At 45.6% G+C, this 16,592-nt stretch overlaps 1 protein-coding gene across 1 annotated transcript in view; it reads right to left on the reverse strand.

Annotated features, from left to right (window-relative positions):
* The window catches only part of Cd276 (CD276 molecule), a 33,035-nt gene extending 31,393 nt beyond the window's left edge, over positions 1-1,642 (reverse strand). Inside the window, 1 exon segment of the mRNA XM_021171960.3 lies at positions 873-1,642. The gene's annotated coding sequence lies outside the window, so the exon portion shown is untranslated.
* Between the last annotated feature and the right edge of the window lie 14,950 nt (positions 1,643-16,592).

Genomic DNA, 16,592 nt, shown 5'->3' on the forward strand with positions numbered 1-16,592 from the left:
AGTGATAAGCTCTCAGGTCTGAGTCACCCACCATGCATTTCTCATTAGGACAGGTTTGGCTTGGAAATAAAACTCCCTTTCTGCCAGGTCACTGCCTCAAGCTCCGAAATCTGCGACTGGTTGACTGGGGCCTAGTAAGAAAGGGCCCTGGAGAGCCGGATTCAATTTTCTTGTCTCTGTGTGCCACCCTGGTCCTCCAGCTTCTCCCCACCTTCCTTCAGACCTCCTCTCCATCCACCTCCATTTACCTAAGACAGCCCCAACTGTCCCATCCCATTTCCTCTTCAGTCTTTTAATTTTTCGAAGGAGCCTTTAAAGCTAGTCGTGCTCTTCTGCAGACCTGGTCCCTCTTCACCCTTCAGAGCCAAAAACAGGGGACCGACCACCTAACCTCGTGCTCCCCTCCCCTCGCAGTTTCCCCTTTCAGAGCTGGCATTCATGGTGTTTTCCTCCTCAAAGTCCGGAGAATGCCTCCCTCCCAGTCTTGGCTAGCAGCTTCCTTAAGCTTCAAGAACCATCAACCCAGTGACCTACCTGCCTGCATCCCTACTCCACACCCAGGGCCTGAATAATCAGTCACCCACCCCGTTTCGGGCCCCATAAGCCCCAGACTTGGGAGTCATCAGATCCCACAAATCCCAGCGGGTCTCAGCCCCCCCCCCGAGGAGGGAGCGGCCAAGCAGGGGTGCTCTCAGCAACTCCAGACCCTAGAGCCCTAGCGGTGATCGTGGATCAGGGTGCCGGTGCCCTGCGGGTAAGGGCCGCCGAGTTCCCAGCTCCTTGCACCCGGCGCCTGAGCGCGTGCGGTCCAGGCGCGGCCGCACACAAAGGCGGCCCCAGCCCACGCCGCCCCGCGCCACGCAAGCACTCACCGCGCCGCGCCGACTCCCGGGACTCGGGGACGCGGCGGGGCGCAGCCCAATCGCCGCCACTGTTGGTACCGCAGCCGCCGCGAGGCCCGGCCAGACTGGGGCCGGGGGGCGGGAGTGTGAGGGGCGGGACGGCCAGAGGAAGCTGAGGGCCCGGAAAGGCCGCCCGGGTGCGCCCCAGAGGCTGGATTGGCCCTGCGGCGAGATCCGAGGGTGAGGCCTGAGCCCGCCTGCTGGGCAGGGCCGGGGGTCTGGACCCGCCCCGACCCAGACCCTTGTTGGACCCCGGCGGGGGAAGACCCGGTACTCTGAGGAGGAGGAGGTGTTGGGCTACTCGCTGCCCATCCCCCACACGGATCCTAGCACTTCCAAGAGCCGAAGTTTCTTTTTCGGTGAGAGGGGACAGGTGACCGGCCACTGACCACTCCCACCCTCGGAACTGCTGGCTCCAAGCCCCGCTGCAATCCAGCTGTCCCCATTCAGTCCAGAACTTCTCCCCTCGACACCAGGCCAGCACCGCGGCTCGGAAAGGGTTAACTCGACAGCGAAGAATTCTGAGTTGCTGGGAGCTCTCTATAAATACAGTGTCGTGGGCGCCTGAGCCAACCACAGGGCAATTTCCACTGAGATGGTTTTCCTCGTTTTCTTACACCCACAGCAACCGGACTAACGCTGCTCTCAACCTTTTACCCCAGTCGCATGCCCGCTGCTGGCTAGCCCAGGTTCTGTAGAAAAGAGTAAGCCTGGATGCCTTCAACCCTGACCCCTTTCTTTGCCATTTATCTATCCCCATCCCCTTTCACTATGTCCTTAAAAAAAAAAAAAAAAAAAAAATCTAGCTGCAGGCAGCGACAAGAGGAGGGCAAAGGGATGATTAAGTCTGTCTGGAATTTGCCAACATCCCTTCACCTGTGTTTGTATCTGTCCATTACACAGACAGGAAACAGCAACAGCGTGGAGGGCCTTCTGTGGGCTCAAATGAAGGCAACATGCTTTCCTTTCTGGCCTCCATAGATCTCCCCAAGGGTCCCACCAGGTAGAAATTATTTCTGTTTTGCAGATGAAAAAAAAAAAATTGAGACTCAAGGAATGAAGGGACTCCAACCTTGCACTGCTTGCAGACTTAGCAACCAAGTGACAGCAGCTGTCAGAGCTTAGGAAATATGCGTGAATCCACGTGGGTCTCAGCTTCTGCCAGCTACTATTTTAAGCTCTTCACAATTTATCTCTTTTAATCCCCAAAATTCAGTGAAGTGAATGCTGTTACTCTCATTTTTGCAGATAAGGAGATTCAGACACAGAAATTTTATAGTAACTCACCTGAGGGCACCCAGCTATTAAGGGAAGAGGCAGAATTATTCTATGTCCTTGAATTTGTGTGCTGAGATCAAATATAGCTATGTCTATGCTTCTAAATATAAATTTGGCATTTTTTAGAAAAAAAAAACAAAAAACTGTGCATGGTCCTGCCCTTGAGCCAAGACTCTCATGTAGAGGTCAGAGGATAACCCTGGGTATTAATCCTTGACTTCCATCTTGCCTGAAACAGGATGTCTTTTTTTTTTTTCTGCTGTGTCTACCAGGCTAGGTGGTCCGTGAGCTTCCCAACTCAACCATGATGGGTGGTGAAGGGACACTTTACGATGGGAAGGCTTTTCTTATCCTTGCTCAAGAACACAGTCCAAGAGGGAAGAAAATAATGAGCATTGGTTCTCAGTTCAAGGAGTTCTGACACCCCCCCAGGAAAGGGAAACAACTTGAACAAAGAGTGCGTATAGTGTGTCTCAAGGACCATTCAGCTGAGATTCAACAGTTGGCCACGGGTATAGAAAACTAGGATGACCGTCGTTCTAGCACTCAAGAGTCTCTTAGTTTAGAAGAGGTCGGCTTGGTATTTCTAGCAAGTTCACCGTAGGGATGTTTCCAACAGAGTCCTATCTGAAGCAGAGGCGTTGGCATGAAAGGTGTTCTCCACACTTTCTGTCTGGACAAGGGTCCTCCCATTCTCCTTCTCTGTTTTCTGGACCAGCACTGTGGTGGTTTGAATGAGACTTGCCCCCATAGCTCATATGTTTGGATGCTTGGTCCCCAATTACTGAAATCGTTTGAGAAGGATTAGAAAGTATGGCTGGCTGGTTGGTTTTTTGAGACAAGGTCTCTTATAGCCCAAGCTGGCTTCAAAATTGCTATGTAACCAAAGATGATTGCTAGCTTCTGACTCTCTTACCTTCACCTCCTGCATGCTAGGATTACAGGCATGTGCCACCATCCCCAGTTTTATGCAGAGCTATATAGCAAACCAAGGCTTTGTACATGCTGAGCAAGCACTCTAGTACTGAGCTATGCCCCAACCCCAAAGCAGCTCATCTTTAGAAAGCAGTTCGGAGACACTGAATGCCTCAGTTAAGAACAAAACTCAAAGTCTATTTGTTTCATCTGCTTCAATAAGGAAAAAAAGATCAAACCTTGGCTGTACCAGAGCCCAAAACCCTGTTTGGACATTTTTCTAGAAAATCACTGTGACACTTAGCCAAGACTGTGGTACTGCCCTCCAAGCTCAGCCTGGAGTTGTTTACATTTGTAGGCCCCGTGTCCTTAGAGTTTGGACAAGGGCCACCACTCAACCCTGACCACTCATGTAGGGTTCACAGGGCTGCCTTCCAACATCCAATCTATACTGAGGCAAGCAAATGATCAAGACCAGTGCAGGGCTGGAAACAGTAAGTAATGGCCACTGCAGGCTCCTTTTTTCTGGTGTCCTACTCCTGGGAATGGAGTCTTGGAACAGGTTTCAAACATCTAGAGGGAAGTGCTTCCAGCTGGAAGCAGCTGGTAGGAAAAATAGCAGAAGCAATCTCAAGAAAGAATTGATCACCCAAAGAGGATTATCTGAGACACTCCGCTCTGACTCAGCACACTCAAAACAGCAAACTATAACCTAGCTTGTCTAGCTATCTACGTGCTTCATCTGACTCACTGCCCTGCTTCTTGTTCACCCTCTTCTATATCTGTCCTCCTTCCCCATCCTTGGTGAAACCATTCGACCCTCCCTTGCTTTCCCCCAAGAGCTTTCCAGAGCCCAGGCTCATAACACTCCCAATGCTAGGAATCTATATTAGATTTTCTTGGAGGTTCTACCAATGGAGGTTTAGGGAATTCTCCAAATCAAAGGCTGAGGACAGTGTTTAAAAAACAGAAGAACAGGGGCTGGGGAGATGGAGCAGCTGGCTAAGAGTTTGCTGAGCAAGCACAGGATTTGAGTTAAATCCCCAGCATCCACATTAAATGCAAGGAAAAACATTGTGCACCTGTAATCTCAGTGATGTGAAGATGGAGACAGAAGGACCCCTGGGGCTTGCAGGATATCCAATCTAGCCCAATCACTGGTTAAATGTGAGACCCAGTCTCAAAATACAAGGTTGGAAGCCAGACATAGTGGCATACACCTTTAAACCCAACATTTGAGAAGCATGGACAAGCAGATCTCTATGAGATCAAGGCCAGCCTGGTATACATAGTGAATTCCAGGCCAGTTAAGGCTATAACTGAGACCCTATCTGATGATGATGATGACGATGACAATGATGATGATGTAAAAGATACCTGATGTTGACCCCTGGTCTCCACAGGCATGTGCATACATGTACATGCACAGCTACATGTACAAGCAAACATACATGTACAAACATGTGCACACCCAAATATAACCAGAAAAAAATGAAGTCCATACTGTGGTGCAGGGGTGAAGCTCCTATCCTACTCCTGTGTGGAACCTGTGTTATTCAAACAGGCTTCTCCCTTGGTCTGACCTGAAAGTGAGCCTCTTCCTTGACTTTGGATTCTAGAGGATCTCACTTACTTCACAGTAGTCCTGACCTTTCTCTCAGGTTTGGTCCATGACAGGATCAAAAAAAAAAAAAAAAAAGCATAGACCAGAACAAGACCAAGGAGTGGCTTGGAGAACAGAGGTCTAGCATATAACACTGACAGTGGCAATCCTCTCACAGAAGGCAGGGAATAAACCACAGGAAATCCAGAAATCCTGACTTCCAGCCAAGTGCTGAAGCTGCCAGGCTAATGTGCTATGTACAGAATCACAAGGTCCCTTTGTGTTTGCCATTTCCAGATAGGTTTGAGATACTGTGCTGGGGCATCTTTGAGCATCTTACCCCAGCCTTGGCCCTCAAAGGAAAGCACCAGGCTGTCCCAACAGGGAGAATATTCCCAGCCCTCCTGGAACACTCCTGACCTTGCCAGTCACTCACACACTTTCCCTCCTGCCCTACCACCAGAAGTGGGGGTCTCTGCCCACTGGCCATGTCACCCAAGGTTACTGCAATGGATGTGGAGGATTACGTTGTAACTGCTTCTTCCACTGCTGTGGTTAGCAGTCAATAATGAATACAATTTTAGGCTTATTTTCTTAAATCTTCCAGCACAATAGTGGACTTGGCCCTTCCTCCTCGTTTCCCATGAGGTCATTCTTTCTAAAGACATTCTCACAGTCATTCTTACAGAGGAAACTTGGCACTCCCAGGTAAGCTGTGGGCCTCTAACCTCCCAGGACTTTAACCTCGGGTGGTGGACCCTTCTTCCCTAGCTCTAAAAATCTCCCAATTAGAGAAAGGGATACAGTTTAGTTGGGAGACTTCTTGCACGAAGTCCTGAATTTAACCCCCAACACTACATAAAGAAGATTTCTAGCAGCCCTGTAGCTTTGGCACTTGGAGGGTAAAAGTTCAAGATCACCCTCAGCTACACAGTGGTGGCGCACACCTTTAATCCCAGCACTTGGGAGGCAGAGGCAGGCGGATTTCTGAGTTCAAGGCCAGCCTGGTCTATACAGAGTCAGCCAGGGCTAATAGAGAAACCCTGTCTTGAAAAAACAAACAAAACAAAACAAAACAAACAAACAACAACAAAACAAACAAACAAAAAATCCCCAATCAGTCCTTTGATACACTCTTAAGAGTTTGTATTGCTTTCACAATGTGGTTTCTCTATTATCCCTCAACACTCCTACCCAGCCATAAATAACACAGTCCACTTCCTCTCCCCTGAGGGAGGCAGTCTGTCATTGCTAGGCTCACTAGTTGGATAAATTCACTCCCCTCCCAGACATCAGGAAACAGGCACTGACTTGGTCTATTGTTGTGACAAAACACTAGGACCAAGGCAACTTGTAAACGAAAGCATTTCTTTAGGCTTAGTTTCAGACAGTTTGGTCTATGATGACCAAGCAAAGGCATGGCGGCAGGAACAGCTGAGAGCTCACATCTTGATCTGAAAACCAAAGGCAGCAGTGGTGTTGGGGGTTAGGGGGAGTACCTCAAAGCCTAAACACCTCCTACAATAAGGCCATACCTCCTCATCCTGAAAGTAAATAAAACTTGAGATTCATGTAATTTATGTCAAATAGCCCAAAGAGTTGTTTGTGAGCTTTGAAACCTGGGGCTGAGAACATAGCAGAACAGGCCAGCACATGCCTGGGCAGGCCCGTTGTTACATGTCCTGACTGGCCTAGCGCCTCCCTATCTCCCGCCCTTCTGACAGTCTGTTGATGTTTAAATGGACCAATCATGTGAAACCGCGCCAATTCCTCCCCCAGCCCCACCCCTTTTCTATAAAAACCCCTAGCTTCCAAGCCTCGTGGTCAAAACCACTGTCTCCTGTGTGAGCTACGTTTCGAACCGGAGCTCCGCCATTATGGCTCCACCATGTAGTCAACACCTCTGTCTCCTGCGGGAGATATGTGTTGGCCCGGAGCTCCGTCATTAAACTACCTCATGCTTTTACATCAAGATGGTCGTCTGTTTGTGATTCTTGGGTGCGCGCCAAACGGAAATTGAGTGGGGGTTTCCCCACTAGGTTCTTTCAATCCTTGCCAAACTTCCACCAATTCCATACTAAGCATTCAAACATACGAGCCTATGGGAGCCATTCTCATTCAAACCACCACAGCTGCCAACATTACCCCTGCTCTGTTTAGATATGTATTGCCCAGGGTTCTCTGCTCTGTGCCATTCATGTGACTTACCTTTCAGCATTTGGAAGGGGTGGGGTCAGGGTCTAGACACATAGTTCAAGCTGATCATGAACTCACTATATAGCCTAAGCTGACCTCAAACTCACAATGATCTTACTGCCTCTGACTCTTGAGTACTGGGATTACAGGCATGTGTTAATATACCTTTGAATACTTTAATAATCGGTGGGTAAAGGTGCTTGACCTCACGCCTGACTACCTGGAGTCTGATCTCCTGCTGGACCCACATGGTGGAAGGAAAGAAGTGACTCTGGCAAGTTGCCTCTGACCTCCATATGTGTCGTGACACACATGCACAGTAGTGCAGGTGCTCTGATTCAAGCACACATGTGCACACCACACACACACACACACACACACACACACACACACACACACACACACATTAAATAAATACATGAATGTTTGAAGAAAGAAGAAAACTCCCTAAAGACAGGGACTCTGGCTCATCTCCTCAACCCCCATATTCTTCCCTGGCTGCTAATACTGGAGCTGCCTGAAAGCTCAAACTCGGGAATGCCCTACCCCTGGCTGGGGGAAATGGGGTGTAGGGTAGGTTGTTCAACAGGCTGGAGAGCAGACTACTAGGCTCACCTGTTGGGCCTGCTATGGAAGAGTTACATGGCCAAGAGAAAGAAGTAGCTTGGGCTGGTGAAATGGCTCAGTGGGTAAGAGCACCCAACTGCTCTTCCGAAGGTCCAGAGTTCAAATCCCAGCAACCACATGGTGGCTCACAACCATCCACAGCGAGATCTGGCGCCCTCTTCTGGAGTGTCTGAAGACAACTACAGTGTACTTATATATAATAAATAAATAAATCTTTAAAAAAAAAAAAAAAAGAAGTAGCTTAACTGTGCTGGGTGCCTGCCTCCTTGTCTTTTGTGCATCCTCCCCAGATGTGACTGCAGTCTGTTGAACCATTGACTCTCCCCATCCTCCCTTATATATATATATATATATATATATATACTTATATATAATAAATATATGTACTTATATATAGTAAATAAATAAATCTTAAAAAAAAAAAAAAGAAGTAGCTTAACTGTGCTGGGTGCCTGCCTCCTTGTCTTTTGTGCATCCTCCCCAGATGTGCCTGCAGTCTGTTGAACCATTGACTCTCCAAGAGCTCTAGAAAGGGAATTTCCTTGGCCCTGTAGCAGGATAGCACAGTGGGCAGGCAGCCTATCAGGCCAAGAAGTGACAAGGAGTTTACTCCCATCTTTCCCTCCAAGTTCTTGCCAAGGCTGACCAGGGCTCTTGCTCCCATGAGTTCCCCAGCGGTGACAGGAGGAAACACAGCTGAAGAGGGTTCTCTTACCCATTGGTCTTGCATCTGAAACGCAGTCTTCCCTTGCTTTTCCATTCACCTTCTAGTTTCCTGTGCTGGGCTCTTCTCTCCACAACCCCCTAACGTTGGGGATTCCCAGGCCTGAGCCTACTCAGATCTCTTTCCTTCTGGGGTTTTGCCCACCCCTCTGTCATCTCATCCTGTCTGATGGCTTGGACTGAAATCCACTTGTCTAAGGAAACTCTCCAGCTAAGACTGAGTCCTTGAGATTTGTGTAACCAGAGACTTATTTATGTCTTTGCTTAACTTTTGTTTCCCGGAACTTTCATACCCCAACCACTGTTCACAAAACAAAATGAGCCATTTGCAGTGAGTCTTCCCTGCCTGGTGATTAACCCCAATCTTCTAGCAGCTCCAGCCAAACACTTCGTAGTCATTCTTGCCTTTTCTCTTTCTTGGCAAACCCACATCTGCCACACTTCGGTAAGGCCCTTAATGGAGCCCAGATAGGATGATTAGTATATAGGTCATGACCCAGGGCTGGGGAGAACCACTCCTTACATAGACTAGAAGGAAGGATAGAAGATAGGTAATAGACTGTGAACAGGGAAATTAATAGATACAACTGGTAGCTTGCTTTCTGTTTTCTCCTCTGTTACAGATAAGGCAAGGTCATCATCTATCATAAGGGAAGAAAGCATAGGCTGAGATAGGGGAAACATGAAGATTTTGGGTAGCAGCTCTAAGAAGTAGAATGAATTGATCTCCCACAGTACACAGCATGTTCATTTTGTTTTTCTGACACAGAATCTTGTTGTGTAGCCAAGGCTAGCCTCGAAATTACTCTCCTCCCACCTAAGTCTTCCAAGTCACTAGGCTGACAGGCATGTGCCACCGCCCCATCTCATGGCATTGGTGATTATAAACATGTTTTATAGGTCTGGGTATTTTCCATCATGCTTTGTGCCCAAGGTGGTCAGGTTGTGTGTCTAGCATTCAAGAAACGTACTGCCTGAACTCAATCTCAGCATTAAAGGAGGTGGTGGGAGTGGAGGATGCTTTGTAATATATGAAGACAAAAATACTAGCCATGATAATGAAAAAGGAACATTGTAGGCTGAAGATTGATTACTACAAATTGAAGAGTAATAGAATCCAGTGCAGCAGAAGTCCACAAAAGCAAAAATCAGTTAATGGGGATTGAAGTGGAAATTTAAGGGTTCTTTGGAAAGTTGGTTGGATGGTGTTTTGCTGGGGCAAACCTGTGAAGGAGTGTTTTCCTGAAGTGGACACAGGTGAAAGGCTAAGGCAGACTTGACAAAGAATGTTTAGCTAAAGGCCGGGTATGGTGGCGCACGCCTTTAATCCTAGCACTCGGGAGGCAGAGACAGGCGGATTTCTGAGTTTGAGGCCAGCCTGGTCTACAAAGTGAGTTCCAGGACAGCTAGGGCTACACAGAGAAACCCTGTCTTGAAAAACCCAAAGAAGGAAAGAAAGAAAGAAAGAAAGAAAGAAAGAAAGAAAGAAAGAAAGAAAGAAAGGAAGGAAGGAAGAAAGGAAGAAAGAACATTTAGCTGAAGCAGACACAAAAGAAAGATGTTCTGCTAAAGCAAGCATGTGAAAGGACATGTGATGAAGAATTCTTTGCTAACAACACACATGTATTGGTCCGCCTTACATTGCATAGTTGAGCTCCATTTGTTGGGACTCCATAGAGAAAAATGCACCAAAACACTTCTAGTGGTGTGCTGCAGTTTCTTGCTGCTTCTGCAGACTCCTTCTGATTGGCAGAGTGATGTCACTTGAGACAGATGCACGTGCTGAGGCAAGACTCATGGAGGACACTTGATGTTTGGAGGGTATAAATAGGACTTGAAGGACAGTGATGGAGGCTGAGCTTGGCTTGCTTATAGAGCCAGCTATTCAATGTCTGTGAGTCTTGAGTCTTCTCTGAACTTTGCTTCCCTGAGAGAGGCACAGCACAGAACTTCTCTTGACATTCCTGTTGGCTCTGGTCCCTCCTGCTGGTTGGTTCCAGGGCAGAGGCCTGGCTGTCTGTGCTAGGTTGTGTCACCACTATTGCTAACCCGACTCTACCAAACTAGACTACTGGTGTATCCATGAAGTGTTTATGAGTGGATTGAGCTGCTGCTGCTGACCTGTGAACTGAAGAGCCGATTTCCAGACAACATAGACCGGAGTTGCTCCAAAGAACCTTTCTAAATAGGTCCACTCCCCACCCCTCACCCCCCCACCCTGCCCATCCTTTCTTTCCCACTACCTTTGGTGGGTGGTGGGCTAAAGGGAGGTTAAAACATTTAAGGACCATCATTAAAAGTAGGATTTGAAAAAAATTAAAGGTCACCGAAGATGGTATTAATGAAGATGCGTTTGCATGCTAAATAGATATAGCAGAGATTTAAATAAGTTAAAGACTTTTTTCTTTGTTTTTAGATTATTTGTTTTTTATACCTTTGAATGCTTTGCCTGCACATGTGCATGTGCCTGGTATTCACAGAGGTAGGAAAATGTTAGATTCTCCAGAACTGGGCTTTCTGGATGGTTTTAAGCTGCCGTGTGGATGCTGGGAACCTAAACCGGGTCCTCTGCAAAGGCAACAAAGTGCTGCTGCCTGCTGAGCCAGTCCTCCAACCCAGATTCCCCCCTCTCCCAAAAAAAATTTGGAGTCAGTAAGGGCCAGAAACAAGAGTAGAACCTGGAGTCATTACTTAGAGATGTGTTCTGAAGAGCTGGCCAGCCATTCTCTTTCCTGCCCCTTTGACTGGCAGCCAGTTGCAAACTGTGACCAAGACTATGGGAACCAGGTCTGACTGGCAGTCTCTACTCAGATTGGAGAATCTGCCTGACAAGCAGTCTTTATCAGCTCTTGAGATCAAAGAAGCTGATCAGGCTCGAGACAATTCGGTGATTTTGAAATATAAGTGGAGGAAAAGAAGAAAGAAGGGGGGGGCAGTTCCACCTGGACTAACATAAAGCACCAACCTTCCCCCTCCTTTACTTACCTATTGGGAGCCTAACCACTGCATCTGACTCAAGCTGAGAGCCCTCCCTCAATCTTGCAATTAAGGGGAAATGCCTGCCTAGGAACTGGAAATTAAACTGTGAGAATGAATGACTGAATTTAACTATCAGCTTAGGCTGACACTTAGGAAACACAATGGACAAGGACCAGCAGGGAGCTGGGTGTGGTCTGCTGTTGTGGGAGCACCCAGTAGCTGAGGCAAATCGATTGACCCAAGTGTGTGACCGGCCTGAACTACCTACCCAGTGGGTAAGTAAGATGATAATAATAAGGTGAACAAGTAGAGACTCAACCTGGAAAGACCCAGAGCTAATTCAGTGAACAGAGGAAATATATATATATATATATATATATATGCAGGCAAAGCACTCATACACATAAAATAAATATATATTTATATACAATATTTATATATAATATTTATATTATATATCATAATTATATATAATAATATATATCATAGTTATGCATTTGTTTTATTTATTATTTATTTATATTTATATTTGTTTATTTGTATATTTATATCTATATAAAATGTAAGTATATATAAATATGTATATTTTAAAGTTGAGGTTGGAAGTGTAGTTCAATTGGCAGAGCACTTGCATGAAGCCCTAGGTTCAGTTCCTAGCAGTAAATATACCAGATGTAGGGGCAGACATGTGTAGTGCCAGAATTCAGTAGGTAGTCACAGGAGCATGAGAAGTTCTAAGTGACCCTCAGTTACATATTACCTTTGAGATCAGTCTGATACACATGAGACTCTGACTCAAAAAAAAAAAGTATTTTTAAGAGAATTTATGTCTTTGGAGAAAATAAGAGGAGCTTGCTATTATATAAAAAGGTAGTAATAGGAAAACAGGAAATATTGAAATTTATAAAATGAATTGCCTAGCTGGCATAAACCTGTAATACCAGAACTTGGGAGGCAGGTATAAGGAGTACCAGCCTGTCCCAGCTAGTTCATGTTACAGGATATTTGAATATTGTATGTAGAAAAACCTAACTGTTAGCAAAATATACAAGCTTAGAAAGATATTGTGTTGTCAAATGCAGCTAAGTGTCCTCTAGAGATGCAGTTTGGGGTACCTCCAAAAGTCTTCATAGATAAGAACCTGCCATAGAGCAAAGACCAGACAACTTCTCCTAAGGCAAGTTGCTTAGGAGAAGTTGTCTGGTCTTTGCTCTATGATCTGAGGCAAAGTCGAGCTACCCCACCATAAAGGAAAAATGATTCAACCCTATAGACTTGGCTTGAAGCCACCTACCATGAAGGTGACATGGTTCGGCCTGCCAAGGGAAAGAGCTAGAGACTTCTTTTTTTTTTTTTTTTTTTTTTTTTTGCTTTTCGAGACAGGGTTTCTCTGTATAGCCTTGGCTGTCCTGGAACTCACTTTGTAGACCAGGCTGGCCTCGAACTCAGAGATCCGCCTGCCTCTTCCTCCCGAGTGCTGGGATTAAAGGCGTGCGCCACAACGCCCTGCTAGAGACTTCTTATATAAGCAGTTGGACCTTTGATAGAGCTCTGTCTCTTTTGGCTTGGAAGAGCTTCATGGAAGGAGCTCTCAGTAAGAGATAGGGATTTTCTCTTTGGGCTTGCAGGAACCACAGAGAAGTGTCTGGCAGGCACAGGTAAAACAGCAAAGGAACCCTCGGGTTTGGAGGGGCTTAAGAGAAAGGTAGACTGCCTCCATAGAATGACACACAGAGAAAGAGATTTCTAAAGAGCTAGCAGTTTATTGTAGGATCAGGCTTCTAAGTAGATATTTTTGTATACAGTTAAGAAAAGAAGGTTGCTTCGCTGAGCTAGCAGATTTTCACCTCAATTCCTGCTTCCCTTTATGGGTATAAACTTAAAAGGTTGAATATTACAAATCCGCATAGCAAGTTACAGACTTGCCAGGACTACACAGTGAGTCTGTCTCAACTCCTCCACCCCCAACAAGTAATTAACAGATGATATGTAAGGTTAAATATGGGAGGTCAACAATATAAGAAGAAGCAGGATTTGGTGGTACAGATTTAGAATCCCACAGAGTTTGAGAGGTGGAGGCCATAGATTAGGAATTCCAGGACAAAACCAACAGACAATAAACAAACAAACAAACAAACAAACAAACAAAAGCAACCGGGCACAGTTGAAGACCAATTAAATGTCGGGTAGTAAGGCCAAGGACATCTCTCAGAATGAAGATGATAAGGGGCTAGGGAGATAGATGGCTCAGCGGGGAAAGCACTTCCTGCCCAAGAGGAAGGCTCTCTCATCAGTTTACACCTGTTTGTTTTACCTGTAAAAATGAAGTTTTTGCCAGGTGGTGGTGGCACAGGTCTTTAATCCCAGCACTTGGGAGGCAGAGGCAGGAGGATTTCTGAGTTCGAGGCCAGCCTGGTCTATAGAGTGAGTGCCACCTAGCTGAAGCTACAAAGTAAGATCTATCTCAAGAGGCTAGAGAGGTGGCTTAGCAGTTAAGAGCACTGGCTGCTGTTGCTGAGGACTGGGGTTAGATCCCCAACACCAATATAATGGCTCACAATGGTCTAACTCCAGTTCCAGTGGTTCTGATGCCCTCTTCTTGCCTCTGTGGGCTCCAGGCACGCATGTAATACATAGATATGCATGTAAGCAAAGCATCCATACACATAAAATTAAATTTAAAAAGAAAAACAATCCATCTCAAAAATCTCAAGGGCGAGAAAGACCAGGAGGGAGAGGAAAAAGAAGAGGAAAAAAAAATTTTTTTTTTTTTTTTTTAACGAGACAGGGTTTCTCTGTGTAGCCCTGGCTGTTCTGGAACTCACTCTGTAGACCAGGCTGGCCTCGAACTCAGAGATCCGCCTGCCTCTGCCTCCTGAGTGCTGGGATTAAAGGCATGCACCACCACGACCGGCTAGAAGAGGAAAATTTTGAAGAACTGTATGTTCTCAGTTTATCTGGACCTCCCCCATGAATCCTCAGGTCCATAAAGTATTATAGGCAAGTATTTTCATGACTCAAAGAAAAGAGATAATCCCTATAATATTTCTACTGATGCCTTCTAAACTCAACTACACACCTGATTTATCTGGATCCATATTTACTTATCTGTTTACTGGTTGACTAATTTTTAAATTTTTGGTGCTGGGGGTTAAAGTCTAAGCTTGTATATACTAAGGCATAAATTCTACCAACCTTTTCCTAGAAAATATTTTAAAAATATATCTACTTCTTGGCTTCCTAAACTCGACAAACTAAAAGTCTCCAAAAATTTGGCCTGGGAATCTTTCCCATAGGATCTTTTATTTTTGATTCATATGTTATATTTAGTGATTATTTTAAAAACTGAACAGTGAGAGTTGGTTGATAGTGGCATGCGTCCTTAATCCCAGCACTGAGGACACAGCAGCAGGTGCATCCTGAGCTCTGAGTTCAAGGCCAGCTTGGTGTACAGAGTAAGTTCCAGGAGAGCAAGGGCTATGCAAAGAAACCATGTCTCAAAAAAAAGGGGGGGTGGGAGATAGAAAAAAAGAACAATGTGTTAGCATTTTGTCTAAGCTCCTCCCCACAGCCAGGTATGTCTGACTCACTATTAAAGGGGCTTGCCCCCTCCTCTCTCTCTTGCTCTTGCCTTCCTGCTCCTACTCTGTCCTCTCATCCCTTCCCCCCTCTCTCCCCATGTGCTTATGTGGCTACTCCTCTGCTTCTCTCTCTCTCTCTCTCTTCCTTTCTCTGCCTCTACTACCCTCTTAACTCCCCTCCCCATGCCCTGAATAAACTCTATTCTAGGGGAAGGGATGACTCAGCATGGACCAGCCAAGGCACCCCCTTCCCCCATACCTGACTACACATCCACCAAAACATATCCTCTCTCTTTATCTTTTAATAAACACATCACGATGTAGATACATATAGAATATAAAGCATTTTTCTCCCTAATCTTTCTGCTTCCAAGACATAATTTATCAATTTATGTGTAAATATGTCAATTTATATCTATCCTTCCATATTTTTTTCCTGTGATTGTACAAAGATAAATGGAATCTACACTTGAAAGATTATTCCCAGGTGGCTCTTATGCTATACTTTCTCGGTCCACTGTTGAGCTAACTTCAGGAAATGAGAGCTAATTCTTCTGTAAGGTTACTCTCTAACCATGACCTCAGAACCAAAGAAAGACCACCATAAAGGAAAACAAAGTCTATAGAACACTTGCATTTATTTTTTTCGAGACAAGTTTTCTCTGTGTAGTCCTGGCTGTCCTGGAACTCACTCTGTAGACCAGGCTAGCCTCAAACTCAGAAATCTGCCTGCCTCTGCCTCCCAAGTGCTGGGATTAAAGGTGTGTGCCACCACTGCCTGGCTTGAACACCCTCATTTTCAAAGACATATAAAAATTACAAACAAAATATTAACAAATGATGCTGAAGAGATGGCTCAGCAATTAAGAGCTCTCTCTGCTCTTGCAGAGAGACTAAGTTCAATTCCCAGCACCTACATAGGGCGGCTCACAGATGCCTGTAAGTCCAGCTACAGAGCATCCTACATCCTTTTCTGGTCACTGTAGGAGTGTGCACACACACACACACAATTGAAAAATAAAAATAATTTTGTAGCCAGGAATAGTGATGCATGCCTTTAATCCCTGCACTTGGGAGGCAGATGCAGGTGGATCTCCATGAGTTCGAGGCCAGCCCAGTGTTCACAGTGAGTTCCAGGACAGCCAGAGCTATACAGTGAGACCATGTCTCAAAAACTAAAATAAAATAATAAAAAAGAAATCTTTTAAAAATCAGGAACACATATATCCAGAAGATGTCCCAACCGGTAAAAAGGACACATGCTCCACTATGTTCATAGCAGCCCTATTTATAATAGCCAGAAGCTGGAAAGAACCCAGATATCCCTCAACAGAGGAATGGATACAGAAATTATGGTACATTTACACAATGGAGTACTACTCAGCTATTAAAAAGAATGAATTTATGAAATTCCTAGCCAAATGGATGGACCTGGAGGGCATCATCTTGAGTGAAGTAACACAATCACAAAAGAACTCACACAATATGTATTCACTGATAAGTGGATATTAGCCCAAAACTTAGGATACCCAAGATATGAGATACAATTTGCTAAACGCATGAAACTCAAGAAGAATGAAGACCAAAGTGTGGACACTGTGCCCCTTCTTAGAATTGGGAACAAAACACCCAGGGAAGGAGTTACAGAGACAAAGTTCGTAGCTGTGATGAAAGGATGGACCATTTAGAGACTGCCGTATCCAGGGATCCATCCCATAAGCAGCTTCTAAACGCTGACACCATTGCATACACTAGCAAGATTTTGCTGAAAGGACCCAAATATAGCTG

This window comes from Mus caroli, unplaced genomic scaffold (assembly GCF_978045245.1).
Source record: "Mus caroli unplaced genomic scaffold, Mus_caroli_1 scaffold_11, whole genome shotgun sequence".
Lineage (NCBI taxonomy): Eukaryota > Metazoa > Chordata > Mammalia > Rodentia > Muridae > Mus > Mus caroli.